Source organism: Strix aluco, chromosome 16 (genome assembly GCF_031877795.1).
Source record: "Strix aluco isolate bStrAlu1 chromosome 16, bStrAlu1.hap1, whole genome shotgun sequence".
In the NCBI taxonomy this organism is placed as follows: Eukaryota; Metazoa; Chordata; class Aves; order Strigiformes; family Strigidae; genus Strix; species Strix aluco.
This window is the reverse complement of record NC_133946.1, coordinates 16,449,739-16,462,674: the sequence shown is the minus strand read 5'-3', so window position 1 is coordinate 16,462,674 and position 12,936 is coordinate 16,449,739. Positions and strand designations below refer to the sequence as shown.

General features: G+C 40.6%; 1 protein-coding gene across 7 annotated transcripts in view; it reads left to right on the top strand.

Annotated features, from left to right (window-relative positions):
* PTPN5 (protein tyrosine phosphatase non-receptor type 5) overlaps positions 1–12,936 on the top strand; it is an 85,965-nt gene that overhangs the window by 33,823 nt on the left and 39,206 nt on the right. Inside the window, exon 1 of one of the 7 annotated variants that reach the window (XM_074841915.1) lies at positions 9,064–9,108. The exons of the other annotated variants lie outside the window; for them this stretch is intronic. The gene's annotated coding sequence lies outside the window, so the exon portion shown is untranslated. Of the gene's footprint in view, positions 1–9,063; positions 9,109–12,936 lie in introns of those variants that run through there. 7 annotated transcript variants of the gene reach the window in all.

The following is a 12,936-nucleotide window of genomic DNA, read 5'->3' as shown; positions in this document are numbered from 1 at the left end:
CTGTGGGAGACAAAGATAAATACAGAAAGCTTTTTCAGAATAGGTCATTTTTCTTTCTGTCATGTTCATGCAGGGGCTCTCAAAATGGCCCCGTTTACCACCCTGTGTGCTCACTGGTACTGGCAGGTTCTGAATGTATTTTGCCAGGACATTGAAGAGCCTATGCTATTTTCTATAGAGGAAGATGCTTGTGCAACAGCTCTTAGGTGAAGCTTCCTTTGTTCTTGAGGGTTTTCTGTGTGCTACTAAAGTGCTATTCCTATTGGGTGCACGTATGGGTTCAGTGATGCGATGTCTTTTCAGTTGGTAAGACCATTTCAAGATCTGTAGACATGAAAGGATGGACTATAATGTTATAATTATCCCCCAAAAGTAGGACTTGATATTTCCTTGATTCATCTTTTGTGTCTCTGCTCAGCATATCTGAAATAGATCATAGTGCTTTTACCTGGGCAGTGCATAAAACGTAGCTTGCTCTTGTCCGTTCTGCTTGTGATCTTCCCAGAATAATTAATGCTATTTTCAGGAGAAAGGACCAAGAGAGTGTGTTGCACATAGTTGTCACTAGGAGTTGAGGGGTACAAAGAAAAAAATCTTCTAGTAGAATCTGGCCCAGGCGGAGGAAGACAGAGGTGGTGTGGGTTTGAAAGCACTGCATTGGTCCTTAGAAGCTAAGAATGAGATTTACAGGATTACTCAGTGCAGGTTTAACTTCTTCATATTGAAATCAAGTGTATACCTCAGTGTGGGAAGAGACTTGGTATGAGGCGTTTGGCATCTCCTGTTAATGCAGATGAAGTGTTCTGGATAGCATAGCAGGAATATAGCTGTGTGGATGAGATCTTGCTTCCCATTGACATGTACTGTCACCCACACTTCATAAGAACAAGCTATGGAAGGCGACTATCTGTATTTCAAAATATATTCTATACACAGCAGTGTTTCAACACGGAGACAGAACAGTGGGGCAACTGGGAGTCCATAAGGATATGTTTGGTGCCTTTGTGGTAACCTGAATTCTAAATGTTATGAAATCAGGAGCTCCTGAAAAGGAAGAAATGCTTTAATCAAGGCCTGAGGAAACAGCATTTTTGAATAGCCCCAATTTTTGTTGCATAGATGAAGTGGTGAAATAACTTGTTGGTTTTTCATCCTCGGAATAGGAGATACTGTGAGACCTTTTTTTTATACCTGTAGCAATGGGAGGTTTTCAGTGTACCTCCTTGGCAGCCATGCCTCCCCCAAATTCAGCATACCTGCCACCTGCTTCCATGTAACATCAGATCATATTCACATCCTCTCCAGAATGGTCTTGTCTAAGGTATCGAAGAGCATTTCTGCACTTTTTACTGGAGTACAGAACAAAAATCCCTAGGCTAGCTGACACCAAGCTGGCCCTGGAGCTAGAAGTAGAAATGCTGTGCTGATGCAGGATCCAAAATGGTGTCTCCACAGAATTTTGCTTACCCCCTTGCAGACCTGCTGATTAATGTCAGCTCTTGCTAAGATAACTCAGCGTGAGGCTGTGTGGCGTGAGGTACAGTCACCTCAGACGAAATGGAGCCTTGGGATGCATGTGTCTGTGAGAGGTTTGTTTCTGTGGATTGTTTTGTAGAGTGAAGCTCATGACTACAGGCAAGTGGTGCAAAATCCTCCCAGAATAATTGCAAAGCTCATCATCAGCGTGTGCTTTTTTCGTCTCACCTTCTCTGACATAGATCTGTAACAACTTGTGCATGTCTGCTTATCTATCTAGACAAAACATTGCTCTGTGCATGTTCCCTCACTGGGAAGAGGATGAGAAGACAAGCTGTTGTATTTTTTTAGTTCGCTACTTAAGGCTGTGTATCCATGTTGATAAGCACAGTATAGGAACCCGTATAGACGAGACACAAGTAAACAAAGTGGACTGTTACCTCCTTCTATGTGTACTATTCACTTTTTCTGTTGCTATGTGGTTAGCTAGGGAGAAGAAGAGATTAATGAGACTGTTATACGTATCCTGGTTTTAATAACCTAAGCATGCCCCTGACATGAAGGCACTGCGGTTAGAGGTAGCAGAGCACTGAACTGGAAGCAGTGATACTTAATTGTGCAGGCTTTGTATTTGGGCCCATAATGGAGTAGCCCTGGGTGGAAATAACACTCTAGTACAGAGGTAAAATTGAGTGTGGACATCCTGTTTCTCTATGTCCACACCCTTACCTATACAAGTGCTTTTTCTGGAGCCGAAATTACAGTATCTGAATGATACCATTGCTTTCTGAGGAAGCCAAGCAGTGCAAACATAGCCTTTTTAAATGCATGAAAGAAAGTGAAATGCTGATACTTGGGATAGTACCCTTGAGGCATGTATCAGGTTTGTGGCTGAAGATGATTGTTGAGACCAGTCTTGATATAATTTACTTTGCTCAGGAAAGACAATGTCTTTGAAATAAATGTGGAATGTGATAGTGGCTTTCCTGAATGTTTTTGCTGAAGGCTTCGGGGCATAAGATTTTAGTCACTCAGTAAAGCTGGCTATCCCCAAATGAATGTCATCAAAGTGTTCCCATTTGAACCTGGCAGGAAGCCAGCATATCACCCGTCTGCTTCAAGGTGCAAACCCTCTCATTCACCAGGCAGATTTAATACCTACAGGACACCAGGCTAGTGAGTCACTGAAGAGAAATCGGAAATACACAATGGTATTAGCATTAGAACTGTGGAAGTTATTAATTTATGAGAAGAAATATGCTTTTTTCAAGCAATACAAGTGTGCTAACACTAATTCAGATAATAGTGGTATGAATAGTAAATACTTTCAACAGTGTGTGAAACCAGAATGTGCTTGTTTCTTTTAATTGTCAGATTCACTCTTGTATCGCAGAGACCATTTGACTGGTTTTAAATTATTGCTGCTATTTTTTGATTACGCATTCGGGCACATTTAAGTATATCCTGTAGTTAAAGGCTAAAGGCACAAAAATTATAATTTGGGTTTGGGAGGGGAGAGTTGGTTATCCTGTTTCAGAAAGAGAATTCAACCCTGTACATCTCAATCTGCATCGTTGTTGTGCTGTTGACAGTTCTCCCTGGCTATGTTGTCTGTGCAAAGCTGATTCATGAGCCATAGCTCTTTAACTGTGGAATTACAGAGCTGCTTTGTGGGTTTCCATTTTCAGTGTTAGAGGCAGTTTGCAGGCTTGAGAATAATTTGGGACAACCAACTCCACTGAAAGTCAACTTGTTTACAAAAGCTGAAGGCACCTCCAAAATTATCACCAGGCACTTGAGAACTTTCACTGAAGAAAACAGCATAACAAAGAAATGTATTCTTAATTAAAAAAAAAAGAAAAAAAATTGCATCTAATTGTTAAGCAGTAATCGGATGGACCTTCTGTAAGGGGTCTAATAGGAAAGGAGAAAAGAGCCTTATGCAGAAAACAAAAGAAGCTTTGAACAGAGCCCTGATTGAAAGATGGCAAATGCTAATTATGTGTGGGTGTGATAGAAGTTAATATTCACTGTCTCTGCCTGCCGAGGGTCTACATTCACTTAAGAGCTGTAATTTGACACCATATTTAATATTTTAATTGTTTCGAAGCAAACACTGCTCTAGGGGCCCTAGCTGCCATAAGAAATAGCATATCCTTTAACTTGACACATTTCACAGGAGAAAAGGAAAAAGGACAATGCTTAACAACACATCTTGTGTTTAAGACCTGTAAGCATTAGTAGAGCCATTAAGAATAAACCTCTTCTGTATTTGATTTAGTAGTGGGAGTACGATTTATATGTGGACAAAGGCATAACTAATCTTGCATTGGAAATTAAGAGCAACTCCCCCATTATTAGTAGAGACATAGCGGTTTATAACAAGTATTGGAGGAGAATCGGACCCCAACAGATGGTACAGTCGCTCTCATATACTTCCCATATGGTTGCTTTATCTGACAGTCCCTTAATCCTTCTGATGGCTCCTGGTGGTTCATCTTTGCTGAACCTGGAGGGCTGTCTTTCTAGAGCAGCGAGCCTGATGATTTTGTTTTCTTCTTGTTCCCGTTAAGTGAGGCTTACACCTGATTTAGACTAGTGTCAGCCGAGAATGCTGTTTCATATGAATTATTATGGACTAGAGATTTGGTGAGATGATCAAATAAGTTACTTTCTCTGACACTAGATGGGCTAGGTATATTAAGCAGCCAATAGCACTGTGTAGGAGTCCAGGTCTGTGAGGAGTGTTGTCTTGAGCATCTGGTTTCTTCCAGGAACAAGAGTTTGATGGCAGCTCAAATGAAGTTTCCCAGTCTCACCTTTCAATGAAACAGTCTCTGGTAGCAGGCTGCATCCTTCCCTCTTCAGGGATGACTTCATAGACCAGAGTCCTGTCTTGTAAAAGTGTGGTTTCCAAATTCTTTTTGTTACTTGGAACAAAAAAACTGTATGGAGGCAGGGAAATTGGAGAGGGTTTTGAGTTTTGCTTTTCTTTTCCCCATTTTTTTTGCTGCAGTTATCATATTTTTTCATTAACTATTTCTTGAGCAACACGAAGATGAGCCACTCAAGGGAGTGGGGAGTGGAAGTTGATATAGAAAGACATATCATTAAACACTTCTGAGGCTGGGGTTTGTATGCATTTCAGGCCTGTAGAGCACAAGCACATTTTCAAGGGAACAAACTTGCACCAGAAAAATTACTGAGAAGCAAGGCTGAACATTACCTAAGAACAGACTCTTACAGGGAGAAACAGGCTTACTTTTTGAATTGCTAATTCTGCTTAATGAAACAAAATCCTTATTTAGTTCCTAACAAGCCCTCAGTTTTTCTACTGAATACTAACAGTAGCAGTAGATTTAAGAATTAGTCTGAAAATTAATCACAGTTGTCCTGGTTTAGTCTGAAAGTCAGTTCCAGAAGCACTTTTTCAGATCATTGATTTAATAAACTAGGAGGCTTAGCAGCATTTTCTTTTTCCATGACCTATAAACTGTACTGTCCAGAAATCTAATTAAAGAAAAAATTGCTACCTTGATAATTTAATTAAATGTATATTTCCGTATGTACAGCCCAACCTAAGAGCAATCTGGACCCTCTATAACCATGATAAACATGTATCCCACGACTGATAGCAGAGTCCCTTTTCTACATAAGAATTTGATAGGTAGTAGGAGATGTTGGCTCCTGTTATGCTTGGGTTTTATGGAAACTGCAAGAAAATGGCTAAAATTTTCTCTTCGTCTTCTTGAACAATGAAAGTTGGGGCTGGTGGACTTTTCCACTGCAGCAACTCAGCTGAAGATGCCCTTAGGAACTGGAATCTATCCAGATGGCATTGGCACTTAGCCTTGTGGCACTTCCTTGTGGCAGCCAGTCAGTTGCTACGCAGTACCTGTTGGACTGTTGAAAAAAAAATCACAGCAGCTTGAAAGCTCTTCTAAATGACTGAAAAGAGGGAAAACCTCAAGGACTAGTCTGAAGCCTGAAATTTGCAGAACATATCAGCAAGCACATAACATCAGTGACTGATTGGGAATCAGATGAGGTTTGCAACTTGTTTGCTAGCCAGTCCACTCTTGTTAAAGAAGAAGGGGAGGCAGTTTGTCTTGCAATCTGATATTTCTCTTCTCTGTTCCTCTCTAGCAGCTTGCAGGCTTGCTTTTATATGCGACCCTGCAGTATCATAATAATGGTCCTGGGTGAACATGAACATTTTTTTCTGCCTTCACCTCTTTTTCTCTCCTCCCACCCATCCCAGATGAAGTGGCAGGTGGACTGAGTGGGAGCAGTGTGAAAATGAATGCAGAGAAAATGTGTGACTCAGCAGTTCAGCGGGGAGCTGCTGAGTGGAAAGGCAACTATTCTCCTCGCACACTCTGGCATTGGGTTCCTGTTCCCTCAGAGATGAGAATAGGCCATTTATGGATGGAGCTGTGCAGCCCACCAGCAGGGAGAAGGGGCTGCATATTCTTTTCAGCAGAATTTACTTGAGAGCAAAGTTTCTTCTCAAAGTTCATTAAAAATGTTGCCAGGGAAAGGGGAGAAACATTGGACCAGAAATATGTAGGCCTCAGTTTGCTGTCTTGCTTGCCCACAGATTTTCTGCGTGAGTTTTCATCTTCTTTTCTTTCTTTTTCTCTTGATGCGTCTTTCCATTTTGGAAATCAGAGTTTGGCTTAAGCAGCAGCCAAACTCTACCAGCTGAGCTCGAAAAGTGCAAGACTCCAGTGCCTTTTGTGGCTAGTAGATGGTACCCATTTCTCTCTGAGCTGTTGTTTCAAGAACTCCGCACAGAGGTTTGACTTTCTCAGAATGAGGCTGCTGACTTTAAGCATGCTAGCTGCCACTCACGGACAAGTGAGTGCAAAGGAAAATTGATTATATTTGTGGGTTGCCCTCTGTCACACAAGTGTAAATTAACCGTTTTCTCACTCAGTATTAGGGAGGTGTCTTTCTAAGCAGTTTTGTAATGATGATAAAAGTTGTGGTATTTTATTATCAGTTTCTGTGTTTTTCAGAAGGGAGGACTGAAGCAGATATTTTTTTTCTATAGACTAAGCAACAGCAGGTAGACATTTTATATCAGTAGTTGCACTACTAAAAGCTGTTTTAAAGCTGTAGCGTGCATCTTTCTTGCAGAATTTTCCAGACTTGTGTTCCAGAGTTTGATCTCTCAGATGAACTTTTTACCTTTCAGCTGATGTAGATATAGAAAACCCGCCAACATACACCCCCCATTCCCCCCCCACCCCACCCCAAAAATAAAATGCATGGGGTGGTGTTTTCTTCAATCTGCAGAGAGTCTGAAATTGTCATTTGAGAGCTCTTGAGCTGCTGAATTCCTCTTGATGGGCATATCAACCCAGGAATCGGGGTGAATTACATACCAATATTCTTGGCTACTTCCAGTGTGATCATTTTAGCAAAAACATCCCAAATACAAGCCATGAATGTTACACATTTCAGTTTTTCTCCACACAGCTATGAATACCTGTAGCTTGGCCCATCTAATTCTTATGGTCTGGAGTAGATATCCTTAGTGCAAACTGAAAGCATTAGAAATCATAAGCTGAATTTCATCTCAGAATAAGTAACATAGGAGACTGACAACCAGGTTGCTCGTATGTAGACTGAGTCTTGGTGAAGAGTTTTTCATTGCTCTGTAATGTGTCAGAGATGGTGGTTAAAATTTCTTGGACCTCTTACTTGGATTAATGGTATGTCAGGCTTGTTTCTACTTTAAGCTCTGGTGCACAGAGGAGAATGAAATCTGCAGTTACAGTTTGCAGTCCTACAAAGGACCACTGGATGAATCTAACAGGCTTCCAGTTAGATCCCAAAGTAATTTTAGAATTGCTTTGGTGGCTTGCAGTGTTTGGTGATAAACCTAGTGGGATATGTTATCTGTCTGGATTGTTGCTAGTGTTTGAATTAAGCTGTCTGGTATCTTCTGAAGTAGTTCTCTATGTGGTTTTGCAATACAAATGTAAGATCTTCCAACCACAAGTTCTTGGCAGCTAAAACTTCAACTTTTTCCAGAGTGGAATTAGAAGTATTGAGACAATTACATTGTTGTAAATCCCTTCTATCTCCAGTCAGGCAGTAGTAGGTAGCTGTAGGGTGCATCTGGGAATGTTTTTCTTTGCAACTCTTAATCTGGATACTTTGGGGGACTAGATGCTCTCCTCCTAGTCAGTGTTTTATTCATCCATTTGGAAAAGGAAAGTGTATCGAACTGTTGTAAACAGAGTGGGTCAGGGATCAAGTAGAGTAGAAGTAGACAGTACCATATCATGACTGGGAAGGTTAAAAAAAAGGATAATGGAGGAGCCAGAGAAAGACATGCATTCTGAGGATTACAGCAAATGTTGGAAATAACATTTCCAGCTTTCAATACAGCTCATTAGATCTTGGGTGTAATTTTAACATAATTTGTCAGATGAGTTAGGAGTGCAGAGAGCATCAAGAAAAAAAAGGCTTTTATAGGTGGTGAGTTGTATCCATCTGTAAACAGTAATGATGCAGCTTCTGTCATTATACTTAGCTCTTTAATATCTGAGACTGGCTGGTTATAAAGTTCAGTAAAAGTTTCTGAGTTGTAGAATAGTGACCCACCAGTTGGTTTCCTGTGGAGAGAGGAATGTAATAGTTGTGTTTGCCAGGCAAGTATGAAAGGTCCCCTTCCTCTTACCCACTTCCTCCCATGCCACTGCAGTACAAAAGAAAAATTGACTTTTGGTCCAAAAGCTAATTATTCTGTTACCATCCTTCTCATACTGCAGTGGCAAGCAAAAAAGATAATGTGTCTTCTTAGCCAATACCTTTCTCCTAAAGCTCCATTCTTTGATTAGATGAGCTGTCTTTTCACCCTCCAGCACAAGCTATGTCTCATTCATGTGCACTCTGAGGCAGCTCATTCAGCTTTGATGTGTCTTGCCAGCGTCTGGACTTGCCTGCAATCTGTATGTCTTATGACCTGCAAATTTAACAAGGTCTTGACCAGATACATGAAGTACAATCCCAGGGCTATGTCCTGCATATGCAATTTAGGTGCATGTGAAAATAATCAATTGATTTGCAGACCCCTATCAGTAGTATACATTCATCTACTGTTCTCTAATCAATAGCAGGTCTCTCTAGCAGTTAGCTGGAAATCAGGAGACAGTGATTTCAGCAGGCAGTTGTATTTTGATGTCTGAAGGTGTAGAGGCTGTAAGACTCGGGTGTTGGTAATCTTGATGGATGTGAAGTACAGCTGGCATGTTCATACTTTGCAATGCTTCTACACTGTGGTCCCTTTCTATAAAGTAAATTCTTGCCATGCACAGCCATCATGAAGATACAGACAGGTCCAGAGGGATATGGATCTCCACACATGTAAAGCAAATATGGGACAGTGCAGCTGAGCTGCTGTGGTGTGATGACTGCTGCAGCTTGAGAGTTGGCAGAACAGGTGAGGCCCATGTTTCCCTCCTGTCTTGTGTGTCTGGCAGGTAGTTCCACAGAGCTTGGGGATTCCACCACGAGTGAAGAAGCAGCGACCATTAACAAAATTTCTATTTCCCAGTGAAAAGGCAGTAACACCCAATCCCCCAGAAGCATAATTCCCACAGGCGCAGTGTGATGGATGTAAGTAAAAGTCAAATAACTGTATGAGCACTATATTTTCATTGCTGGGATACATTTTATTTCTATTATAAAAATCTTTTTGGTAAGGAACAAGTCTTTTTTTCATCTCAAAAATACATTGTTAAATTAAGTGTGCCAATGGAGCTGTGTCAGTTAACTCCCATGTGCAAGAGGACACAAGTTGCTTTTAAAGTGATAACTTCATTAGGAAATACAGTCAGGATACGTGGTCCTGGGAGCTTGTGTTTTGTTTTGGTTTGTTTTTCTCTGAAGGCTCTAAGTATGAATCAGTTGAGTTACAGAGCTGCTGATGCCTCTCCCACAGTAGCGTTTCATTGGATCATGACATGTTTGTTACTGCAAGGTGTTGTTGACTTACTTATCATTACTACAGTGCCTTTTAGTGTTTCAGTTAAGTCTTGTACTCTAAGCACATGTTTTTCTGAGAGAGTATATAGGTATTGTTTCATTCTTCTGCCTTTTATGTATCCACATATGAAGTCAGAAAAAGAAAGAGATGGAGGAACGGGGGATTTAAAATGGGCATTGTCTGAGTTACGGAAGTCAGCTGTTACCTTGTGAGTGGACAAAGATGTTTTCCTGTATAGACTATTCTGTAGCAAAGTGTTGTGCCATTTATTTTTTGGCAGCTTGTACTGGTGGCTACATTTAAGGAAAAAAATACAGGATGAGTGGATCACTGGCTTGATCCAGAAAGTTCCTTTCCCTGAACAGCAAAGTTGAGGTTAAGTTTATGGTACTGTTTCAAAGTTTCAAGTTGCTTTAACAAGCCATATGGCTGCTGCAGATGTCAAAGACCTTTTAATTCTTATGCCAAAAGGTTTTTTCTAGCAGGCATAGTCCTGTGTTAAAGCATTAGTACTAGTGGAACTTGAATCTCAATCTCCATGGTGCAGAAATTCAGGAGGATATTACATGGATGTTAGATTTCACTGTCAGTCATATTGCTAGCAGAGGAGTAGCTTAATTTACTCTTCCTGGGTGTAGTCATCCTTGTCAGCTCTCTCAAGACCTTCACACTGACCTTGACACAAGAAAACTTTACTGATGTCTCACTCACTTATTACCTAATCTGTGCACTGAAAGAACCCAGGGCCTATTAGGACAAATAATACAGGAATATAGGGTTGCAAGATGAAGTGTGAATGGTAATTGAAGTATTGTTTAAAGCTGACATAGTTAAATCAATACAGAACCATAGATGGGCATCATTATGTTTGTTAAAATCTAATCGTTTGTGATTTGGAGTAGCAAATTTTTGAGTGGACTTTAATTAATCCAAGGCATTTCTTTGTATACCCAAGACATGAATCTTAATCTATACAACTATATCTGTGAATTCAGACAGTTCTTCATTATTTTAGTTCTTACCCCCATTGTTATTTACTGTATTAATGAAATACCTGTTGATAACAGTATCAATTCAGCAGAGCTGGAATCATGGGTTCCTAGGTCCATAGACCAGATCTCTACCTTACGCAGTGAAAATAATTGAAAGTAGAAGTAGTCTATTGTCCTTCATATAGGGCAGTCATAAGATGGAGAATGTGACTCCTACAATTGTACAGCTGTTGCTAGACAACACTGAAATAGCAGGAATTGGGCTTCTGGGCTGTGGAGAGGCATAGATCCCCATGGTTACAGACACAGAGTGGTCCCCTAACTTTGACATCTTTGTTCCAGAAGGCATGTGGTTAAGGGACCTTCACATCATCATACTGGAGTCAGGGCTGTTTCCAACCTAGACAGAAGTGACCTTGTAAAATCTCAGGCTGTACAGATATCAAACAAATTCTGTTTACCTGCTGCATAAGGCAGGTGAATGAGCTTTTGGTCAGTTAAAAAGTCTTCTGAAATATGAAATATTATGAATTATAAAAAAACAGTTGAAAGCTGAGCTTGAAATCTGCATTCCCTGATTCATTGTTCTGGTTGTCTTTCCAAAGATGTTCTAGTTCTGCTCTGTGTGTATTTTATCTTGAGCTTTGGGGAGGAGTATCCAAGAAATGAAATCACTAGAATTTGGAAAAACAGTAGGTTCATTAGCCATTCCTAGGGACAGAGGCACATTATTTAATGCAGATAAAGGAAAAGTAGAACTTAAAACATGCTTAGTGAAAACAGAAGGTTAGAGAGTTTAGGAACAAGCCATAATAGACTGTATGTAAATAGATATTTTTTTTAAGGTTTGTATCTCAGCCACAGGTGCATGTCTTTTTGCATGGATGGCAAAAATAATTTCTGACATCAAGATTCCGTCCCTGCTAAATTTCAAATTCCTGTTCCAAATCACAGAGCATAAACATCCCACAAAAATAGCAGGAAAAAATTGGCAATCATTAACAAGGGTTTTCCCCTCGATTCTTGTCGAAATCCAGTGAGACATAAAGCAGTTTGGAAGCTTGAAAATTTTTCACTTTAAGTTTTAGCACATTATAGAAAAGGAAAACAGAGGTCAGCATTGAAAGTACTTAGGCAGCCTTAACTGTGGCTGCTTAATGTGGCCACTGTGGTGTGCTCCTGGAGAACTTTGAGTCCAGCTCTCTGGAGCATGGTATTAGAAGTCAGGTGTTAAGCATATGGTCAGTGTCCCTGGACACCAAGGACTGCATCTGGGCTCTCGGTGTTTCTTTGGGGGGTTTGTCACAAGCTGTAGATTACCAGCTGGAGCCTGAAGGACAGAGAGATAGAGCTCCCATGACCTCTTGAGCTATATTCCAGAAATTGTCTGCTTTTCTTTGAAAAGTGCTGTTTTCAAGCAGTTGTCTTCTAGCATTAAAGAGATATAGGTGAAACTGAAGGAAGTTTTACCATTGTGAGAAATACAGGTTGGTTTTGTTGACACTTCTGACTTTACCTCTTCAGTTCTGTATTTTTCCATGTTTACTGACCTGTACTGAGTCCTTCCTGGCAAATAGTTAATTTCAGTATATACCTATGGTGTGACATACATGGGTGTATGTCTATCTAGATGCACATTCTCTATAGTTCCTGAGAAATACCTGTGTAAAGGCAATGAAAATAGCTACATAATCGGTTATACCCCACATACGCTGTTGAGACCACTACCCATCATAAACTGACTGGAGATACTTTGAAAATGAGAAACCAGTAACCTGAGCTCCTGAGAAGGTAGCTGGTAGTACCTTGCAGGTGCTCCTCCTTACATCTCTGGGTCTCCCCAGTCATTACACATGACCCTTTTGTTCCTGGGCAGCTGTGGGAATGGAGAACCTTGTAGAGGAAGCCATCAGTATTTCCCAAAGACCTTGTTCTCTTGTGCAGGGATGGATGTCCTAAGGTCTTTTTCAGTGAGAGGAGGGAGAACAGTCACAGAGTGGGAATAAGCATCTTGTGTTCCTGTCCACTCACACATTTTTGTGTTTTTGAAATCAGAACGGGATATTTTCATAAATCTTTGCTGTACCAATGGCCAGACCCTCAACTGATACATGGATCCTATGTTTCACTTGTGTAATTAGAGCTGTGGCTAGTTTATAGATGCACATGTGACTTAGAGTTGCTATTGTGAGACGTTTCGAGAAATGTCTGATGAGAGGAACATTTTGTAGAAACCTCGCCTCAACAAACCATGGAAGGGCCAGCGATGTGGCCTTTCCTTGGGGCACAGGTGGCTGGCTTAGGCTTAAGGCTACTGTGTTGTACATAGGGCAGCCTTGGGGCTTTCCTCATGCAGAAAGAAGTAAATCAATAGTACTTACATCAAATGGGTCTGATCTTTCCCTCCTTTTAGCTTGTAAATTAATTTATATCTACACAGACTGTGTTCAAAATAGTGTTACTGAG